Source organism: Mobula hypostoma, chromosome 28 (genome assembly GCF_963921235.1).
Source record: "Mobula hypostoma chromosome 28, sMobHyp1.1, whole genome shotgun sequence".
Lineage (NCBI taxonomy): Eukaryota > Metazoa > Chordata > Chondrichthyes > Myliobatiformes > Myliobatidae > Mobula > Mobula hypostoma.
In genome coordinates, this window is record NC_086124.1 from 10,338,523 (window position 1) to 10,358,461 (window position 19,939).

The window sequence follows — 19,939 nt, forward strand, 5'->3', positions numbered from 1 at the left end:
TGCGGACCCCCAGTATGCCTACGTGGTTTTACCTGATGGGTGGGAGGACACGGTCTCCATCCATGACCTGGCGCCCGCAGGAGCACCAGGCCCCTACCCTGAACACTCCGTGGTGATTATTGACCCCGTACCCACCGATGTATGTACCTACGAGACACCGTGCACCCCAAACCCTATACAGACACCACACGACACTCCCATACCGGGCGCGACACGCACGCATGAGGGATTACCGACGCCTAACGTGCTGGCACCTGAAGTCAGGCCGGAGCCAACACAACCGCCATCGCCGGTGCAATCACCGCCGGTGCTACGTCGATCACAGCGACGGACTCGACCGCCTGATAGACCTGACCTGTAAATATACATGTTTAAATATTGTCAGTCACTTCACCCCGCAGGACTCTTTTTAAAAAAAGGAGGGGTGAATGTGGTAAACTATATATATATGTTGTAACTGGGTTACCTGTCTGGACACGCCCCTCTGCTGACTGCTCCTGTGGCTCCTCTCACAGACCCCTGAATAAAGGCGATTGGGCCATTGCTCCTCCTCTCAGTCCAGGGGCAGACACTCAGCATGCTGGAGTTCACATTTTACTGTGAATAAAAGCCTTTCAGTATTTACTCTACTTCCAGTCTTTTGGCGTTATTGATGGTGCATCACTCTTGTACCTCCTTCCTGATGGTAGCAATGAGAAGAGGGCATGATGTGGGTGATGGACGCTGCCGTTATAAGGCATCACACCTTGAAGATGTCCTGGACACGGCGGAGGCTAGAGCCCACGATGGAGCTGACAGAGTTTACAACTCTCTGCAGCTTATTTCAACCCTGTGCACTGCCCCATTCATACCATACAGCGATGTAGCCAGTTGTAAATGTTCTCCACCGTACAGCTGTAGAAATTTGCGCGTATTTTTGGTGACATATCAAATCTCCTCAAACTCCCAATGAAGTATAGCTGTCATCTTGCCTTCTTTGCAGCTGGATCGATATGTTGGGCCTAGATTAAATCCTCAGAGATATTGACACTCAGGAATTTGATCCCTCTATGGGGAATAGTGTGGGTTCGCTCGTCTTACCATTTCGGAAGTCCACAATCAGTTCTTTGGTCTTGCTGACAAAATATTGGGGATAAAAGTAGATATACTTTCACTTTCTGAACAAGTTGTGGCATCACACATATAAAGAAACCCCAAGGTGCTTGGAAGACAATAGAAATGCTTAATTTAAGTATTGTGAGTGAGAAAATGTATAATCAGAATGATCTTGGTGATACTGAGCTCCCCAGAAGTCAAAAGGCTCTTTATTCACAGAATAATTTGTTAATAATACATGTGGTTGATAACTGGTATCCAAGTAGCGTTTAAAGGAAAATAATAAACATTGTTTACAACACAACTCAGAGGCAAAAATGCGCTTTCCAAATATCCTGATAATGCGCTGTTCTATGTGAATCAAATACATTGCCTGCTTTATGTTTTCATTCCATTTTGGAAATATTTCAGATCATTGCTCAGTAACAAAAGAGTATGTTTCATATGGGCTGTTATTACCTCTGGGATCCGCTCAAAGCAACATAAGAAATACCATCCCAAGTTATACTGCTGACTCCACATCTTAGGAGAGTTTTCCTGTGTCTGTAAAAGCTCTCTCGATCTGCCCCAATAAAACATTAACCTGGTCTTACCTTATCATAGATATTTCTTTTCTCCCTCCTATCAGATTGTATGTGGATGATCTGTTAGTTTTTGTGCGAAGGTGGGGTGGAGGGCGACGACTGCGAGTTTTTGTTTCATTTTCATTAATAGCTTTCTTTCAACTACTTCTAAGGTTTTCTGTATTTCATGGCTATCTGGAGAAGACAAATCTCAGAGTTGTCATAGGCATAGTCATAGTCATACTTTATTGATCCCAAGGGAAATTTGGTTTTGTTACAGTTGCACCAACCAAGAACAGAGCATAAATATAGCAATATAAAACCATAAATATGTAAATTATGCCAGGAAATAAGTCCAGGACCAGTCTATCGGCTCAGGGTGTCTGACCCTCCAAGGGAGGAGTTGTAAAGTTTGATGGCCACAGGCAGGAATGACTTCCTATGACCCTCTGTGTTGCATCTCGTTGGAATGAGTCTCTGGCTGAATGTACTCCTGTGCCCAACCAGTCCATTACGTAGTGGATGGGAGACATTGTCCAAGATGGCATGCAACTTGGACATTATCCTCTTTTCAGACATCACCGTCAGAGAGTCCAGTTCCATCCCCACAACATCACTGGCCTTACGAATGAGTTTGTTGACTCTGTTGGTGTCTGCCACCCTCAGCCTGCTGCCCCAGCACACAACAGCAGACATGATCGCACTGGCCACCACAGACTCATAGAACATCCTCAGCATACATACAGTATTCTGCATACATACTTTGGTAATAAAACGAACCTCTGAACCCTTGGCTACGTGGAACACCTGACCAGCAAAGACTCTCTTTCCCAAGTATTACCTTTCTCTTCTTTGACTGCTCGTGGAAACAGGCAGGGAAACCTATTAGATATTCACACAGTTAGTTAGTTTGTAAATCCACATGCCTGTCAGTTGAGGCAATAAAGGTACTAGTCAGTAAGCATGGATCATTATCAAAGAGGGTTAATACTTAACGGATAAACTTGGTAACACCCCTCACCTGGTTTTACCTGTCACCTGCCAGAGTGTACGGCTTCTCCGCTGCCCACTTTCTTATATTAGCTTCTTCCCCCTTCCTTAGGACCCACACCACCAGGTTCAGAAGTAGTTATAATCCTTCAGTCATCGGGCTCCTGACCCAGTGTGACTAATTTCACTCACCTCGGCACCGAACTGATCGTGCAACCTGTGGACTCACTTTCAAGGGCTTAACAAGTCACCTTCTTGGTATTGTCTATCTTCTTATTTATTTATTATAATTATTTTTATTGTATTTGCATAATTTGTCTTCTTTTGCACATTGTTAGTCTTTGTGTGTAGTTTTTCACTGATTCTATGTTCTGCTGTGAATGCCCACCAGAAAATGAACCTCAGGGTTCTATACGGTGATATATATCTACTTCGATAATAAGTTTACTTTGGACTTTGAGCTCCTTTTTCCTTCCAATCCTAATGCACTGTCTCAGCGCAAACCGTTGACTGTTTATTCCTCTCCATAGACACTCCCTGACTTTCTGAGTTCCTCCAGCATTTTGTGTGTGTGTGTTACTCTGGCTTTCCAGCGCCTGCAGAAACTTCGTGTTCACAAATATTCTCTTTGTCTGGTCCATTCCTCTCTAACTTTAAAACCAGCGTTCCTTTATCTCTCTCCCTAGTTCTGATAAGGGTCTCCAACCTCAAGTCTTAACTCTGAATCTCTTACTACAGATGCTGTCTCTGTTTTTATTGCGGATTTCCAGCATCTGCACTTGTCTTGACTTTGTGGAGGTTTCCTCCACTGACAAGCAGCCACAAAGATGGACATCAATAATGCCCAGAATGAGTTTTATAAAGTTTCTAAGAAGTCCAGTAGGAGCCAATTAAATCACAAGCCTCCATCAAGTGGTGCCAACTGTTCACCATAAGTGGGATGCAATGTTTCATTCATCGATGTCTGACACGTTTCAAAGTTCCTATCAGCACAACCTGATTGACATGCAGTATTTCTTGATCCTAATACTTCAATATTTCACACATTTATTACCAAAAAAAGCCAACTATAGCAAATGCTAGAAATCCAAACTAGAAAAAATATTCAGCAGATCGGGCAGCATCCGTGGAGAGAGGTTAAATAGTTCAATTTAATATCAGAGAATGTATACAGTATACAACCTGATATTCTTACTCTTCACAGACATCCACAAAAGAGAAAAAAAGCCTCAAAGAATGAATGACAGCAACATCAGAACCGCAAAGCACCCCTACCCCCTCCCACACCCAATCAGCGGCAGAAGCATCAACCCTCCCCCCACCACTTGCACCAGGTAAAATCACCTTCCCCCCTCCACCTCCCCCACCATGGATGCAATAGCAAAAGACCTCAAAGAGACCTTGATCTAGAGTCCATCAAAAACTATAGTCCATAACCCAGCACTTCGTTGTCTCAGGCAGGCTGTCTCTCACCAGCAAGGGAGAGAGAGAGAGATCACTCCCTCAACAACGAGAGCGGGAGATCAGCAATTGGCTGTTTCGATGTTACAGTCTTCCACGTCACCTCGCCGGGTCCCCGGACTCAAGGATCGACAGGCTCTCACTCACCATCAAAAGAGAGAGAGGTATCGCTCGAGCGCAGGGGCCGGGTGTTACAGATCAATGACGTCCAGTACTCCCTGGCATTTCAGAAGCCTAACAGGTAAGGTCACAGATGTTTCTGTTATATTGAAAGAGACTGAGTAAATGAGAAGCTGGGGATCTACGCTATTGTGCCAATGTCTCAGGAACATATATAAAGCAAGGGTGCCTAAGACTTTTTGCACAGTACCCTATTTGTCAACGTGTAGCGGAGAGAGGGTTTGTAAATCTGGTGGGTGCAAAGGATGTTGGGGGTGGAGAGGGTGGAGCGCAGTGGGATATGTGGCAGGAAAGGAGTGCCAGTAGCAGGGGGTTAACACAGGTGCAGCCATACCCAGTCCTGAGACACCAGGCAAGGTCATTTGATTCCAAACAACTGGTTTATTGATCATTACAGGATGTCTCTCTGGTGCTTCCTGCTCCCTCCCCTCTCCCTTCCCCTTTTCCCAACATGATTCCCCTCTCCCTGCCCCCTTCCCACTCTCAGTCCACAATAGAGACCCATATCAGAATCAGGTTTATCATCGCTCACATATGTCATGAAATTTGTCCTTTTTTCGTGGCAACAGTGTAGTGCAGTACATAAAATTACTTCAGTACTGTGCAGAAGCCTTAGGCACCCTAGCTATATATATGTGCCTAAGACTATTGTACAGCGCTGCATTTCTCTTGGTTAAGAAAAATGAAACAATGCAAGCCATAATGCAAGAGTTAGGGTTCTGTATGTAGGAATGAAGAATTTTTTCCACGAGCAGAGGATAGGAGTAATTCAGAAACACAAGAGATTCTACAGATGCTGGAAAACCAGAGTAACACACACACACACACACACACACAAATGCTGGAAGAATTCAGCAGATCAGGCAGGATCTATGGAAAGGAATAAAGAGTCAACGTTACGGGCCGAGGAAGGAAAGGGGGAGGAGGCCAGAAGTCAAAACTCTTTTCCACAAACAGGGTGACCGAGTGAAGATGCATCTCTACCAAAGGAGGTACAAGATGCTTCTTCCCTCCACGAACCTGCAGGTCACCCTTGGGCAAGGTGTAACCCCTGCTTAGCCCCCCTTACCCCCCCCCCCGATCAGGGTCAAGCAAAGCCATGGGAGCAGGTGGCAGATGGACGTATGAGCAGTTGGTGTATATCACAAGTCCTGGTTATGTGACTGCTGACGTCAGGCAGACAATCTCTGAAGGTTATTGGTAATGGCTGGGGTCTTCCGTCTTGTAAAGACACTGCCCAGAAGAAGGCAGTGGCAAACCACTTCTGTAAAAAAATATGCCAAGAACAATCATGGTCAAGAGACCAGGATTGCGTACGTCATATGACTTAGCACATAATAATGACACTGATGATCTCCCCGAAATGCAAAAGATGCTAATGCTGAGGTTACAGAGGGTCGTTATGTCAGTGGACAATCTAACAATCTTCTACAGGTGTACCGTTGACTACAGGTGTGCTGTTTACATACAGGTGTACTGTTGACTACAGGTGTACTGTTGACTACAGGTGTACTGTTGACATATGGGTGTACTGTTGACTACAGGTGTACTGTTGACATACTGGTGTACTGTTGACTACAGGCGTACTGTTGACTACAGGTGTACTGTTGACATGCTGGTGTACTGTTGACTACAGGTGTACTGTTGACATGTTGGTGTACTGTTGACTACAGGTGTACTGTTGACATACTGGTGTACTGTTGACTACAGGTGTACTGTTAACATACGGCAATTTGAATGCACAGGAATGATAGTCGCTGCTGAAAGTAGTGGACTCTGCCCAATGCATCCCTGACCCATCACTCCCCACCATTGGTAGAGCCAACAAGAGGCGAGGTCTCAAAAAGGCAACGTCCATCATCAAAGAACCCCATCATCCAGACCATGCCATCTTTTTGTAGCTACCACCAAACAGGAGGTCGGGAAGCTTGAAATCCCACACCACCAGCTATCTACCTTCAACCATTCGGCCGTCAACCAGTGGAAAGGACCCTAATCACTACTGTTTAGCTACGCTAGGATTACTTCCAGACAATTTAATTCCCATTCCCATTCCTGTCCTGACACGTCGATCCACGGCCTCCTCTTGTGCAAAGATGAGGCCACCCTCCGGGTGGAGGAGCAACACCTTATATTCTGCTTGAGTAGCCTCCAACCTGTTGGAATGAATATCGAATTCTCCTTCTGGTGAACAAATCCCCTCCCCTTCCTCTATTCCCCACTCTGACCTTTTATTCCTTCTCACCTGCCTATCACTTCCTCCTGGTTTCCCTCTTCCTTCCCTTTCTCCTATAGTCCACTCTCCTCTCCTATCAGATTCCTTCTTATCCAGCCCTTGGCCTCTCCTACCCAACTGGCTTCACCTGTCGCCTCCCAGCTAGCTTCTTCCCCTCTCTCCCCCCCCCCACCTTTTTATTCAGGTATCTTCCCCCTTCCTTCTCAGTCCGGAAAGGTCAACTGTTTATTCTTTCCCTCAGATGCTGCCAGACCTGACGAGTTCCTCCAGCATTTTGTGCGTGTTGCTAGGACTACTTTGGAAACATAGAAACACAGAAAGCCTACAGCACAATACAAGCCCTTCGACCCACAAAGCTGTGTTGAACATGTCCCTACCTTAGAACTACCTAGGCTTTACCCATAGCCCTCTATTTTTCTAAGCTCTATGTACCTATCCAGCAGTCTCTTAAAAGACCCTATTGTATCCGCCACCACCGCCGCCGCCGGCAGCCCATTCCACACACTCACCACTCTCTGCGTAAAAAACTTACCCCTGACATCTCCTCTGTACCTATTTCCAAGCACCTTAAAACTATGCTCTCTCATGCTAGCCATTTCAGCCCTGGGAAAAAGCCTCTGACTATCCATACAATCAATGCCTCTCATTATCTTGTACACCTCTATCAGATCACCTCTCATTCTCCGTCGCTCCAAGGAGAAAAGGCCAAGTTCACTCAACCTATTCTCATAAGACATGCTCGCCAATCCAGGCAACATCCTTGTAAATCTCCTCTGCACTCTTTCTATGGTTTCCATGTCCTTCCTGTAGTGAGGCGACCAGAATTGAGCACAGTACTCCAAGTGGGGTCTGACCAGGGTGTTACGTAGCTGCAACATTACCTCTCGGCTCTTAAACTCAATCCCACGATTGATGAAGACCAATGCACCGTATGCCTCCTTAACCACAGAGTCAACCTGCGTAGCAGCTTTGAGTGTCCTATGGACTCGGACCCCAAGATCCCTCTGATCCTCCACACTGCCAAGAGTCTTGCCATTAATACTATACTCTGTCATCATATTTGACCTACCAAAATGAACCACCTCACACTTATCTGGGTTGAACTCCATCTGCCACTTCTCAGCCCAGTTTTGCATCCTATCAATGTCCCGCGGTAACCTCTGACAGCCCTCCACACCATCCACAACACCCCCAGCCTTTGTGTCATCAGCAAATTTACTAACCCATCCCTCCATTTTCTCATCCAGGTCTTTTATAAAAATCACTAAGAGTAGGGGTCCCAGAACAGATCCCTGAATCACACCACTGGTCACCGGCTTCCATGCAGAATATGACCCATCTACAATCACTCTTTGCCTTCTGTAGGCAAGCCAGTTCTGGATCCACAAAGCAAAGTCCCCTTGGATCCCATGCCTCCTTACTTTCTCAATAAGCCGTGTATCAAATGCCTATAAGCCTTGCATGGGGTACCTTAACAAATACTTTGATCACTTTGCATTGCTTTAATGGATTTCGTGGTTTTTTAAATAGTGTTTTGTCATGTAAAAGTTTTGTACAATTTCTGTCTAGTTCATATCTTTCTTGGGAATGCCACTAACGTGATGCATGTGCCTGTGGTGCCACAGCAGGTAGCTTTTTTCATTGTACCTGTGCATATGACAATAAACTCGATTGTGATTGGAGAATGATGGAGTTAGAACTATGATCTCATTGGGTAGGAGAGTGTGTAAAGGAATAAATAGTCTCTTATAGCAATAGTTTCTAATGTAAATAGTGTCCTCTTGTTTTTTATATAAAAGAGGTGTCACTTCAATGAGTGTGATAGTAGGAAGCTTAAGCTCTGATTGCAGTAATCAAGCACTGAAGTTGCCAAGCAGCAGAAAATGCTCAGATTTGTACAGTCAATAAATGAGACTTGACTCTCCCTCATAAAACCCTATGTGAAGTGTCCACTTAGTTACATGATAATCACTACAACCTGGTGATTTGGTGATAGCCATGCCCTGACAATGTCAAAGTCGGTAAAAGATTTATTGGAGTTAAGGTTCTTTACATAAGACTTAATTTTATGATGAAACCTTATGTAAAAACACAGTCAAATCTTAATTGGAAATGTTATTAGTTTGGCCTTTCATTTGCAATTGACACTTCACCATTGATGGAGCATAGAAGATACAGAGGAGACTTACAAGGACTTTGCCTGGATTGGGGAGCATGCCTTATGAGAATAGGTTGAGTGAACTCAGCCTTTTCTCCTTGAAGCAACAGGGGATGAGAGGTGACCTCAAGATAATGAAAGTCATTGATCTTGTGGATGGTCAGAGGCTTTTTCCCAGGGCTGAAATGGCTAGCACGAGAGGGCATAGTTTTAAGGTGCTTGGAAATAGGTACAGAGGAGATGTCAGGGGTAAGTTTCTCACACAGAGAATGCGTGAGTGCGTGGTTGCCGGCGGCGATGGTGGAGGCGGACATGATAGGGTCTTTTAAGAGACTCCTGGATAGGTACATGGAGCTTAGAAAAATAGAGGGTTATAGGTAAGCCTAGGTAGTTCTAAGGTAGGGACATGTTTGGCACAGCTTTGTGGGCCAAAGGGCCTGTATTGTGCTGTAGCTTTTCTATGTTTCTAGAACCGCTACCCCCCCACCAGAGGCCTCCATCGTTTAGGTCGACCATGGATGTTGAGTCCTAGCTGTCCAGATAAGCAAAACTAGGGCAGTACAATATGGAGAGCAAGCTGTTGCTCATGTAGCAAGTTCCCCCTTTCTGATGAACCCAAAGGAATGGCAAATACACTTTGGCACCAGGGGTTGCCAGTCAGCGTTGAACTCAACGTAGGACTACCTTAGGGACTCCAGCTCCAGATTTTTCCCTTGGGTTCACTCCCGAAGCCTTCCCCATGAGTGGGTATCGACGCAAGGCAGCAGAAGCTTGAGATCAGACTCTTCCTTCCCCAAGATGAGCTGCCAGCCATGGCTGGCGAGCCCCATCTGCCTGAAGCGACTGGTCTTAAAGCACCAGCAACCCACCTTTGCCCTTTCTCCTGTCAGTAGAAACTGTTCCAACAGGCTTAGTAGCTAAGCCACACCTGAAGTCCAGGAGCTGAACTAGGTTATCAGAGGCTATCTGAGGTGCACGCCATTGGGAATATATGATAGGTAGTGGGAGCTTGTCTCACAACGTTACAGAACAAAGAACCCCCTTGGCACTTGATATAATTGTACATGCTCTTCATGCCTGTATGAACACCATATTTAGCCTCCAGATACTTTCTGGCATTTTCTGTACATTCAGTTGAATATGACAAAATCATGTTTGTCAATACTATAAATAGTCTGATATTAAATCAGGCAGCCAGCATCAGAATCAGAATCAGGTTTAATATCACCAGCATATGTCATGAAATTTGTTGTCTTTCCAGCAGCAGGGCATTGCGATACTTAACAATAGAGAAAACAAAAACTGTGAATCACAGTAAGTATATATATTAAATAGTTAAATTAAATAAATAGTGCAAAAACTACTACTGCTACTACGTCAACTCAGGCCTAGCGGGCCAGCGTCGGGCAAAAAATGTGCAAAAAATAGAAATAAAAAAGTAGTGAGGTACTGTCATAAGTTCAATGTCCATTCAGAAATCGGACGGCAGAGGGGAAGAAGCTGTTCCTGAATCACTGAGTGTGTGCCTTCAGGCTCCTGTACCTCCTTCATGATGGTAGCAATGAGAAGAGGGCATGTCCTGGGTGATGGGCGTGCTTAATGATGGATGCTGCCTTTTTGAGACATTGTTCCTTGAAGATGTTCAGGATACTGTCAGAATCAGGTTTATTATCACCAGCATGTGATGTGAAATTTGTTAACTTAGCAGCAGCAGTTCGATGCAATACATAATCTAGAATTCAAGGACAGCTTCTTCCCCTCTGCCATCTGATTTCTGAATAGACGTTGAACCCATGAGCACCACCTCACTACTTTTTTTTATTTTTGTTTTTGCATTGCTTATTTAATATATCTATACTTACTGTGGGGTGTATGGGGTGTCTAGGGAGGGGTAGCACCTCTGGTGGGGGGGGCCTGCCATGTCCTTTTGCAGGGCAGCTCGTCCACCTTTGGTCCCCACCTGGCGCTCAGCTCTCACCTGTGGCTCCAAGTAGCTGTAACACGCACAGCGGCCACACCCCCGGTAAACCGTCTCGGCAGACGGGCCAAACCAGGTGAGGGTAGCAGACGGATCTTCGACCCTCGGTGAGGTAGGGGATCTGCCTGTCCCAGCGTGTGGTCTGGCCCTGGCAGACTGAGTGGAGGAGACCGATTAATGGTCCAACGGTCAAGAAGGCAGGCCCGGCAGGCGTGGTGGAGCGCTAAGAGCACGACAAGACACTTAGACGTCCTGGTCATCCACTGTGGGAGGTGGTGATCTCTTTAAACTCACCCGGCAGCAGGCAAAGGCAAATCACTGCTGTAACCTGCCACGAACATAATTGCCTAATATGTCAGAGCGGCGTGGAGAGAAATCGTCCGCAACTGGAATTTCCAGATGCAACCTAACAACAACAACGATACTTACTGAACACACATAAAAGTTGCTGGTGAACGCAGCAGGCCAGGCAGCATCTCTAGGAAGAGGTACAGTCGACGTTTCGGGCCAAGACCCTTCGTCAGGACTAACTGAAAGAAGAGCTAGTAAGAGATTTGAAAGTGGGAGGGGGAGGGGGAGATCTGAAATGATAGGAGAAGACAGGAGGGGGAGGGATGGAGCCAAGAGCTGGACAGTTGATTGGCAAAGGGGATATGAGAGGATCATGGGACAGGAGGCCCAGGGAGAAAGAAAGGGGGGGGGAAAGCCCAGAGGACAGGCAAGGGGTATAGTGAGAGGGACAGAGGGAGAAAAAGGAGAGAGAGAAAAAGAATGTGTGTATATAAATAAATAACGGATGGGGTACGAGGGGGAGGTGGGGCATTAGCGGAAGTTTGAGAAGTCAATGTTCATACCATCAGGTTGGAGGTTACCCAGATGGAATATAAGTTCCTCCAACCTGAGTGTGGCTTCATCTTTACGGTAGAGGAGGCCGTGGATAGAAATGTCAGAATGGGAATGGGATGTGGAATTAAAATGTGTGGCCACTGGGAGATCCTGGTTTCCCTGGCGGACAGAGCGTTGGTGTTCAGCGAAACAGTCTCCCAGTCTGCGTCGGGTCACGCCAATATATAGAAGGTCGCATCGGGAGCACCGGACGCAGTATATCACCCCAGCCGACTCACAGGTGAAGTGTCGCCTCATCTGGAAGGACTGTCTGGGACCCTGAATAGTGGTGAGGGAGGAAGTGTAAGGGCATGTATAGCACTTGTTCCGCTTACAAGGATAAGTGCCAGGAGGGAGATCGGTGGGGAGGGATGGTGGGGACGAATGGATAAGGGAGTCGCGTAGGGATCCCTGCGGAAAGCAGAGGGGGGGGAGGGGAAGATGTGCTGAGTGGTGGGATCCTGTGGATACTTACTGTAATTAATTTTCTCTTCTACATTTATCATGTATTGTACTGCTGTCACAAAGTTAACAAATTTCATGACATATGCCGGTGATGTTAAACCTAATTCAGATTCAAATAATAAACTGGATTCTGACTCTGATTAACATAAGCACCTCAAAAGGCTTCACGGCAACTTTATCAAAGAAAATGTTGACATTGAACTACTTAAAGAGATAGCAGGGCAGATGATGAAAAGCTAAGATATGGACATTGAGAAGGAGAAGGGTGAAGAAAGGAACTCTGATGCTTAGATGCTTAAGCTGAAGGCAAGGCAATTACGATAGATGCTGAATACAGATGGATTTAGATAGTACAAGAAAATCCTACTGTGTTAACAACAGAATAGCATCGCATTCAAATTCTCCTGCTTGCTTGAAGTATTGTACTCATTTCAAGATTCAAGATGAGATATATTAGTCACATGTACAGTCTTTTCAAAAGTCTAAGGTGCATACATATAGCTAGGGGGCCTAAGACTTTTGCACAGTACTGTAGTAATTTTATGTATTGCACTGTACTGTTCCTGCAACAAAAAAAACAAATTTCATGACATATGTGAGGGATGATAAATCTGATTCTGATATGGTTCTCTATTGTGGACTGAGAGTGGGAAGGGCAGCAGGGAGAGAGGAATCATGGTTGGGAAAAGGGGAAAGGGAGAGAGGAGGGAGTGGGAAGCACCAGAGAGACATTCTGTAATGATCAATAAACCGATTGTTTGGAATCAAATGACCTTGCCTGGTCTTGGCAAATGTGTGCCTAAGACTTTTGCACAATACTGTGCATCAAAATATACAGTGAAATGTGTCGTTTGCATTAACATCCAACAGCTTCTGGATGTGCTGAGGGGAAGCCCGCAAGTATCGTCAACATGGCATGTCCACAATGCTTGAAGATCACTGAACAATGTGCAACCAACGTACAACAAGACAGATACAAGGGCAACACACACCATCATGGTCCGGTCCGTGAAGTCTGCATTCTGGTTCACGGACTGGTCCATCGATCCTTATTCCAGGTTTTCTGGTTTTCCTTTGTGCACATGATTCTCATTTGGGCAGACACATAAATACCTCTGGAGACCAGGGCTTGGCTGCTGGATTGTTTCTGTCAAAATCTCCTGTTTGAATCTTTTCTTGCCTTGCCTGCAACCTTTGCCTTCACTGCTGTTAAGTTCAACTGTTGGAGCAAGACTGGAGCCTTGCTGTGTTTAGATGAAGAACTGTCTTTTGTTGTTAGGAATTGTCTGTCTCCATGCCTTTGCTAGGTAGGTCTGGCTGTTTGCTGCTACCTTGTGTTGAGAACTGTCTCTCTGTGTTTGGTGTATGAGTCCTGGCCCTATGTCCTGTTCCCAAGGAGGGGTCCTGGCTCTGTGTTCCTGTCTCCCTTGACCAAGGCTCTGTGTTGCAGTGTAGGTTCACAGGGTTAATTCCCAGGATGGTGGGACTCTCATATGTTGAAAGATTGGAGTGACTGGGCTGGTATACACTGGAATTTAGAAGGATGAGAGGGGATCTGATTGAAACATCTAAGATTATTAAGGGATTGGACATGCTAGAGGCAGAAGACATGTTCCTGATGTTGAGGGAGTCTAGAACCAGAGGCCACAGTTTGAGAATAAGGGGTGGACCATTTAGAATGGAGTTGAGGAAAAACTTTTTCACACAGAGTTGTAGTTCTGTGGAATGCTCTGCCTCAGAAGGCAGTGGAGGCCAATCCTCTGGATTCTTTCAAGAAAGAGTTAGAGATCTTAAAGATAGTGGAGTGAAGGGATATGGGGAGAAGGCAGGAAAAGGGTACTGATTGTGAATGATCAGCCATGATCACAGTGAATGGTGGTGCTGGCACGAAGGGCTGAATGGCCTACTCCTGCACTTATTGTCTCCCTTGACTAAGGCTCTGCATTCTTGTCCTGTCCATGTGCCTTGCCCAGCCCAGGAGTACCTTGCCCAGCCTGGTGCTGGGGTTCCCTCGTCCTGTCCAGGAGTCTCTTGTCCTGTCCAAGCCACGTCCAAGAACCTCGTCCTGTCCAAGTCAAGGCTTTGTGTTCTCATCCTGTCCATGTGCTTCGTCCTGAGCAGGAGTTCCACGTCCTTTTCTGTAGCCACATGCTGTCCTTGCCAAGATCCTAGTCACCAGTCCTAGCCTAGACATGGGTTCTGGTTCTGAGTCCCAACCAAGACCCAGGTTCTGGGTTGTTGTCCAGGCTCTGATTCTGGAGTTCCTTGTCACTAATCCAGGCTCCTTGTTCCATGTCCATTTCCAGGTCCTGTGTCTCTTGTCCTAGTCCTAGCCCAGGCCCTGAATCCTTGCCTCGTCCAGGGCCTGTGTCAATGTCCAGTGTCATTCCTTCCCCTCTTCCCTTGCTCCCTTGTCATGCCTAGTCCTGTTCCTAGTACTTCAATGTCTGTGTCTTGCATTTGGGTCTGCTCCCAGTGCACCCCCTTATGACACACAAAATGCTGGAGGAACTCAGTGGGCCAGGCAGCATCTATGGAGAGGAACAAAGAGCCAACGTTTTGGGCCAAGACCTTTCATCAGGAGGGCCTTGATTCACAGAGTCCTGATGAGGGTCTCGGCCCAAAACCTTGGTTCTTTAGAAGCATGGCGACACCTGTAGGACACCTGAAACTCCTCGGATTATGTTGGTCACTGACGCAAAATGATGCATTTCACCGTTTGTCCTGATGTTTTGATCAACACGTGGCAAATAAAGCTAACCTTTATATTTAAATATAAAATATAAAGGTTAAATATATTTATATTGAGGCAGAGGGCCCGTTTTATTGTACAAAGAGATCCATTCAAGAGTTTGATAACAGTGGGACAGGAGTTGTCCTTGAGCCTGGTGCTTTCAGGGTCTTGTATCTTCAGCCCGATGGGAGAGGGGAGAAGAGAGAATGTCAGGGGTGAGTGGGATCTTTGATTGTGCTGGCTGTGAGATCAATAACCCAATCTACCAACTTAAGCACTTGTCAGTCTTGATTCCCAATAATCACCCAGTTGCCGTGGATAGTCAGTTCTATTGTAGAACTTCTCTTGCCATGACTGCTGTGCTCATTTGCAGCTTGTCCTGCTAATTTTCACTCACTCGCTCTCTCTCTTGAGACGTCAGACATAGCTGTTTTGAACTAAAAGTTCAAATTCATCTGAGTCTTCATTCCTACTTTGAAATTGTCTACCTTAATTCATAATATACCCTAGAAGGAAGCTTGTAAGACCCATTGCACTAATTGCGATACTATCATGAGCTGAAGAGCTAAATGGGTTTTTGAACAATACGATTTCTATTGATAGATCTTACAGATACTTTACATTGTAATTGTTTGACTTCCTCGACCCAAGTGCGGGTGACACTAATAGAGCTATGTCTTGGCAAATGAAATTTTGCTTGTCAGCGACTCAAAAGGGGCCACAAAGAAAGGAAACTCAGCAAGACTTGCACTTAAATGACAACATTCATTGCCACATGTTGTCTCATTGTGTCGAAAGCCTGAGCAGAAAATGATACAGAAAAATTGGCAAACAATTTGTGCGTGGCAGATTCCCACAACTACCAGGAAAAACTGCCCTAAAAAGGCCAGTTTCGCTTTGATTCTCACACACAGAAGGCTGGAGGAACCCAGCAGGTCAGGCGGCATCAATGGAAATGAATAAACAGTCGGTGTTTCGGGCCGGGACCTTTCATCGGGACTGGGAAGGAAGGGACTTGCCGAGTTCTTTCGGCATTCTCTGTGCGCTGCTCGAGGCTCTCCGGCTCCTGCAGAATGCCGTGCGTTTACACGTTGATTCCTGTGTCCGCCTCGACAGCGCAGAGGCAGCCCTGCACTCAACAAAGGACATAAATCATGAGCACCCCATCAACAAAACAACATCACCGCCTGTGACAGATGAGCACCTAACTCCATTCTCAAGACCGAGCAGCGGTATTAGACCTCAACATATCCCCTCGGCCCATTTTATCCATGTCGGCAGAAAGAAAAACAGAGCCAGCCAGCCTAAACATGAGGAATTATGATCTCTTTCAGAACATTAGAAGATTATAAAATTACTTTATGATTTAAGGAACACTGTTTAATCACCTTAGACCCATTAAGCAATGAAATAGCAATGCATAAGCTTCCACTAATTTTCCACTAAAACTCATTCCACTTAGCATTTAATTCCATTTATCATCTTCTTTATTTAATGGGGAAGATTAAGTACATCATTCACCTGTGTTGGAATAATCTTCTTTTTCTCTACTTTGAACTTACATAACACCTATTTAAATGTATGGTCTAACTGCAATGGCCTGACTAATCCTTAATACTTTGAAGAAGTACCGTAATTTTATACATTGATTAATGATGAACTCAGTGGCCACTTTATTAGGTACACTATGCTTGTGGCGAGTCTGCTGTAGCCCACTCACTTCAAGGTTCGGCCTGCCGTGTGTTCAGCGATGCTCTTCTGCACGCCACTGTGATGTGCAGTTATCTGAGTTACTGTCACCTTCCTGTCAGTCTGAGCCACTCCCCTCTGATCTCTCTCATTGACAAGACGTTTTCGCCCACGGAGCCGCCGCTCTCTGGGTGTTTATTATTTCTCTCGCTGTTCTCCGTGAGCTCTCGAGGAAGGGGCACCCAACCTAATTTGTGCCACTAACAGAGCGGTCTGTGGACCCCAGGCTGGGAACCCCTGTCCTGCAGGCTGTTGTGCATGAAAATCCCAGGAGATCAGCAGTTTCAGAGATACTCAAACCACCCCATCTGGTACCACAGTCAAAGTCACTTAGATCACACCTTCTTCCCCATTCTGATGTTTGGTCTGAACAGCAGCTGAACCTCTTGACCATGTCTACATGCTTTTATGCATTGAGTCGCTGCCGCATGATTGTCTGATTAGATATCTGCATTAACAAGCAGGTGTACATGTGTATCTAATAAAGGGGATACTGAGTACATAATGGGGGGAGCACAAAATTATTACTATGAGGACACGCAAGCCCCTTTTATTGTCATTTAGTAATGCATGCATTAAGGAATGATAAAAATGTTTTTCCAGAATGATATCATGAAAACACATGACAAACCGACTTAAAAACTAACAAAAGCTACATAATTATAACATATAGTTACAACAGCGCAAAGCAATACCTTAATTTGATAAGAACAGACCACGGCACAGTAAAAGTCTCAGAGTCTCTCGAAAGTCCCATCATCTCACACAGACTGTGAACCTCCAGCGCCGCCAACTTGCCGATGCAGCATCCTGGAAGCATCCGACCACAGTCCGACTCTGAGTCCGTCCGAAAAACTCCGAGCCTCTGACCAACTATTCGACACCGAGCACCGAGCACCATCTCTGCCGAGCGTTTCGACTCCGGCCCCGGCAACAGGCAATAGGCAAAGCCGAGGATTTGGGGCCTTCGTCTCCGGAAATTCTCGATCGCACAGTACCAGCGGCAGCGAAGCGGGCATTTCAGAAGTTTCTCCAGATGTTCCTCTGCGCTTCTCATGGCTGTCCTCACCAAATCAGGATTGTGCACGGCACCCCTAGTTACACATATCGATATTCATTCGGAATGGCCGCACGCGCTGCGTCGCGCCGCCATCTTCTCCTTCCTCCAATCAGTCGTTCAGTGGATCCACTTAATATTGGAGAACGTATACAGTATACAACCCGAAACTCTCACTTTCCACAGACATCCACGAAACAGAAGAAAAACCCCAAAGAATGAATGACAGGAAAATGTCAGAACCACAAAGCCCCCCTCTACCCCCTTCCATGCACAAGCAGCTGCAGAAGCATCAACCTTCCCCCCCCCCCACGTGCCTCAGCAGAAAGCATTAGCCCCCCAACCACCATGCAAGGAATAACAACACCCCCAAAGAGACCATGAACTCTGTTCACCCCAAGAGTTCAGCATGCCATTAGAAACCGGAGCATAAATTGTATATATATTGAAGAAAAAAAAGACTCAGTTATCACCTTCCTGATTTTCCTACTTAAATCATTTAAATTTCATCTGTTCTCCTGTTGGCACTCCAAGCTCTGCCTCTTCACATTGTTAAACTACCTCTTCATTCCCTTTATGCTCTACAGTTCCATATCATAGTCACTGCCTTTGTAAAAGCCTTTTGTTCTGGGCTGATAATAATCTATGTGTAATCCAAAACCTTTTAGAATCAAGGAGTGAGGCTGTGACATCTCAACAAGTCCCATGAAGGGGACTAGGAGAGATAATAGTTTGGTTGTGAGGAAGAAACGTGACTTGAATTTTAATGTTCACTCTGTGGGTGAATACTTAATAGATTAGGTTATAATATTCCTTTTTATTTATTAGATTAGCTTTATTTGTCACATGTTCATCAAAACAGTTCCTCAACAGTTGTTATAGCCGGGGGTGGTAATGGGGACAAGCTCGTACTGCCTATTAAATGCTCCCAATGGTGTGCACCTCTGGTAGTCCCTGACAACCAAGTCCAGCTCCAGGCCTTCATGTGTGGCTTAGCTACTAAGCCCAGCAGAACTGTTTCTACTGACAGGAGAAGGGGCAAAGGTAGGTTACTGGTGCCTTAAAACCAGTCGCTTCGGGCAGATGGGGCTTGTTAGCCATAGTTGGCAGCTCATCTAGAAGGAAAACTCTGATCTCAAACACCTACTGCCTTGTGTCTATACCCACTCATGGGGAAGGCTTCGGGAGTAAACCCTGAGGGAAAGGTCCGGAGCTGGCAGTCCCACGTTGAGTTTGGTGCTGACTGGCATCTCCTGCAATGCCACTGGTGCCAAACTGTATCGGCCTCCACCGTTCCTTTGGGTTCCTGAGTTGTGCAGAGAGGGGGAGCCTGCTACATGGGCGTCAGCTTGCCCTCCATATTTTACCACCTTGGCTTTGCGTATCTAGACTGCTAGGACACAACGTCTATGGTCCACCCCAACCAACAGAGGACTCAGAAACATTGAAACCATCCGGTCAAATTCGTTGTTTTGCGTTGACGACCAGCACGGTCCGAGATGTGCTAGGGGAAGCCTGCAAGCGTCGCTGTGTTTCCAGCACCGACGAAGCATGATCACAATTTGCTAACCGTAATTCGTGCGTCTTTCTTGGAATGTGGGAGCAAACTGGAGCACCCAGAGGAAGCCAGCACGATCACAGAGAGAACATACAGATAGCGGTGGGAACTGAACCCCGGTCTTACAGCTGGCACTGTAAAGCATTATCACTACACTACCATGCCGCATGCTAAAAACCTAATAGGATAGAAATGGATTACGCGTTTTTTATCTGGCGTGCCATCACCTAACATGGAGGCTGAGTCCAACGTCAGGCTATCTGAATGTATTGCAGGAACCTCTAAAAGCAGCTCCCCTTGCTAGATTAGATGGGCTATGGGTTGCCAGTTTCTGACTTCAGCATGGGGCACTGAGAGAGGGGTTGGCCCGTAGTTTGGGACAACTACTTCTCCTCTTGTCTCCACTGGAACGCCACTTCACCAACAAATAACATATTACAGTAGATCACAGTACAGGCCCTTCAGCCCACAATGTTGTGCTGACCCTCTAACCTACTCCAAGATCAATCTAACTCTTCCCTCCCACATAGCCCTCCATTTTTCTTTCATCCATGTGCCTATCTTAGAGTCTCTAAAATGTCCCTAATGAATCTGCCTCTATCACCACCTCGAGCAGCACGTTCCACACACCCACCATTCCGTGCGGAGGAAAAAAAACTACCCTGACAACCCCCCCATACTTTCCTCCAATCACCTTAAAGTTACACCCCCCTTGTAATAGTCATTTCTGCCCTGGGCAAAGGTCTCTGACCGTCCACTCGATCTATGCCTCTTTTCATCTTCATAAGATATACAGGCAGAATTAGGGCACTTGGCCCATCAAGTCTGCT

The 19,939-nt window shown here is 46.0% G+C and overlaps 1 protein-coding gene across 3 annotated transcripts in view; it reads left to right on the forward strand.

Annotated features, from left to right (window-relative positions):
- The window catches only part of LOC134339142 (5-hydroxytryptamine receptor 1D-like), a 173,600-nt gene that overhangs the window by 130,303 nt on the left and 23,358 nt on the right, over nucleotides 1-19,939 (forward strand). The window contains exons 1-2 of one of the 3 annotated variants that reach the window (XR_010016345.1): nucleotides 4,311-4,350; nucleotides 12,882-12,991. The exons of 1 other annotated variant lie outside the window; for it this stretch is intronic. The gene's annotated coding sequence lies outside the window, so the exon portion shown is untranslated. Of the gene's footprint in view, nucleotides 1-4,281; nucleotides 4,351-12,881; nucleotides 12,992-19,939 lie in introns of those variants that run through there. One more of the 3 variants, XM_063035501.1, reaches the window with a different exon arrangement.